Below are 3,190 nucleotides of genomic sequence, written 5' to 3'. Positions count from 1 at the left end.
AAATAAAGAAATCAAATGCAGCATGCACCCACAACAAGGAGAAACTCCACCAGCCTGCGGATGTAAGTGTCCTCTTAGCTAAAGCAGGAAAACGCAGAGGCGTGGCAGCTTCGAGGCAGCAAGGCAAGGAAATCCCAGGACCCTGCCATCTCCTGCAGGTTTCACCCCAGTCATTCTGGACCAACAAGTACTCTTATTTGTTGCTTAAAAACTCATTCCTGTTTTGTTGTCCAATGGCCCTCTTTCAGGAATCTTCTTTAACCTCACACAAGTATAGCACGTTACAATTCTCAAAGTACTTTCACCGCAGATTACCTTCCTGGATGATTTCATTCCTGAGCACCCAATGGAAACACAAAGACAAATAACAAAGAGCAACAATCTGCAAGGGACTGAATCAGCTAAGGATTGTGAAGGGTTCTGGGGGCTCAGTAATGCAAGTACCACTTTGCAGACTAGAAATGAAGTCCGAAACGCTAAGTGACTTGTTGACTTGTTCAAGATTAGAAGGCTGTTTCTATTACACCCTGCACAATACCTGCACGGCTAAGATGCTGCTTCAACCACTAATAAAACTTACAGAAGAAAACACACCCCACACAGGACAAGGGCTCATTCTTCTCTATCGAGGCTGCCATGTAATCTTTAAAAACTCGGGAATTAAAAAGCTGTCTTTTCAATAACTATCTGTACTACATCCAGCACAGCCTAGGAAAAGAGCTGAGCTGACGTGATTCCCCTGCCAACCTGAGTCTTCACAGTGCCTTCGTCAGCATGATGAGCTGTGTGTGCCAGGGCAGCCACTGAAGACCCCATTCCTCAATTTGATTCACCAGAGAAAAATGTTCCCAGAACTCTTGTCCTGTATTTATTTATTCGCCTCTCCCCACCTTGTCACAAAAGTATTTAAAAATACTTTTAAAATATACCTGACAATTCTCAATCATTCAAACTCCCCCTCGATCCCGACTTCACGGGTACCCAAACATCTATAGTCCAAAAATAAGTTTGTAATAATCAGTAATGGCAAACTCAGAGAAAGCGCACAAAGTTCAGTTCTACTCAACCGTGCACGCATTTCCTTCCTATCACCACCTCTCGTGGGCCAGCGGCAAGAAGCCAGGTTTATGGCGCTGTCAGATGGGGCGATGGGCAAAAGGAGGAAAAGCCTAGAGGAGTCCCTGGACTCAAACAGGAAATGCTGCTGATAGAAACGTATCGCCTCCACCCTGTCCTCCCCTCCTCTGCTAAGTCTGTGACCTTGGGAACCACTGCTCCAGGCCTCAATGACTCTCTGCCAAGCAAGGGTAACTGGGAAGAACAAAGGCACGGAAGTGGCTGTGCTTTAGGTTCATTCATGCAAGTGGTCCTTTTAAGGGGGGAGGCCCTGTCTACATTGAGCAGGTAGGGACCAGGGACCAAGTCTGCAGGAGAAGCAGTTTGTCTCCCAAATCCTCACTCCCTGTTCTCAGGGCGGCACTATTAGTGTCTCTTTAAGATCACTCCGTCCTAAGAGTTTGTGTGTGGTTTTCTTTTTTTTTAATGTTTTTATTTATTTCAGAGAGAGGAAGGGAGAGGGAGAGAGAGAAACGTCAATGATGAGACAGAATCATTGATCGGCTGCCTCCTGCACACCCCCTATTAGGGATCGAGCCAGCAACCTAAGCATGTGCCCCGACTGGGAATCAAACCGTAACTTCCTGGTTCATGGGTCGACACTCAGCCACTGAGGCACACTGGCCCGGCCTCAAAGTGCTTTTCAAGTTAAAGTCAACATGGAAAAGTACTCCCTCTCTTTTCTAGGGACATAGGTGATTTTTTTTTTTTTTTGAACTTTTGGACAGGGAGACTTTCCAACTCTGAGCTGTTTCACTCGTGAATAACAAGCAACCTAGTACCTTTCTTAATACGAGAGCATAGTACCTGAACCAGAGCAACATTTCTGGGATGTGGATCATAGTTCTCTCTTACATGCTGGCTGTGATTGTAAAATCGCACCAGAGTGACCTACAACCCAGAACAAGCCATCGGCCTTTAAAAAGACGGCGAAATCATTACAGGTTTTTGAGACCCTCCTAAGCTCTCACACAACCATAAAAGCAACAGGAAAACCCACCTAATGTGGGTCCAGGTGTCATCATCCCCAAGACAGAAGTGGGGTAGGACAGGCTGTAAGAACTCCTGCATCATCTAAGATTCTAGTTGCTGAGGAGAGCCTGCCCATGAGAGTACCTCCTGAAAAATGGACTCCAGAAGAGATTTTTACCCTTCGTATTCAGGAGCAATAATAAAACATTCTGGCCACTGTTCCTTCCAGGGTTCCACAATGCCCTTAATACTCTTCTCGCCTGTCTGTTAACACGTGGTGACCCTAGTTAGGCACTGGCAGGAACAGATTAGGAACCCACCACAGGTTCAGACTGATAACTGCATTCTTAAAAATAATAAAACATAACAAATGGCCCATGAACCAGGAAGTGATCCTCAGAGGTCCAAACACCAGGTACGCATGGCCTCCGTGTCCACTTCCCAGATATCCATCACAAGTGCTACTTGGCCATGGATCAATCACGGCAGCTTTACGGCCAAAGAGTCAACAGATGTGAAAAGTTTCATAGGAAATACACATCCAAGAAGCTCTGATGGTAAAATGGACATAGGTGATCAAAAAACAAACAAACAAACAAACAAACAAACAAGAAAAACTAGAGTAGCTGCCTTTTCATCTAAACGGCTTGCTCCTACTCCAACAAAATCCTGTTCTCCAATCCCACGCGTTTCCAATGAGTGAAGAGGGACTGACCATCTTTCTTCTTGGGCAGTCAACTCCTGAAGGAGACCCCTCTGTTCTTTACTGTATATTCCTGGTGTGCTAACTGCATCCTCCAGGACAGGTTTAAATTAATGAAAACTCAGGCTAAAGAAGGCAGGAGGGCAAACAGGTAACCAATATGTTTCTAGCGTTTCTGTTAGATACATTTTCTAACATCTCTTAATGCACTAACACGTGTGTGTACCTGAAACAAGTGTCAAGAAACGATATTTACCCGTACAAGGACAACGCACTCCGGTATCTTCTATTTATTTTTCTTTAATGATGGTTGTGATCCACTAAACTGATTTCCAACTAATCAGTGGGACTCTGTCCGACTGGGAGCTCAGTTTGAATTGCACTAGAACTAGATCAAAA

At 45.0% G+C, this 3,190-nt stretch overlaps 1 protein-coding gene across 1 annotated transcript in view; it reads right to left on the bottom strand.

Moving 5' to 3' along the window:
* The window catches only part of MRPL14 (mitochondrial ribosomal protein L14), an 8,742-nt gene extending 8,426 nt beyond the window's left edge, over positions 1-316 (bottom strand). The window contains exon 1 of the mRNA XM_014535374.1: positions 79-316. The gene's annotated coding sequence lies outside the window, so the exon portion shown is untranslated. The remainder of the gene's footprint in view (positions 1-78) is intronic.
* Between the last annotated feature and the right edge of the window lie 2,874 nt (positions 317-3,190).

The sequence above is a fragment of the Myotis brandtii genome, unplaced genomic scaffold, assembly GCF_000412655.1.
Source record: "Myotis brandtii unplaced genomic scaffold, ASM41265v1 scaffold143, whole genome shotgun sequence".
Classification (NCBI taxonomy): Eukaryota; Metazoa; Chordata; class Mammalia; order Chiroptera; family Vespertilionidae; genus Myotis; species Myotis brandtii.
This window is presented reverse-complemented; position numbering and strand designations above follow the sequence as displayed.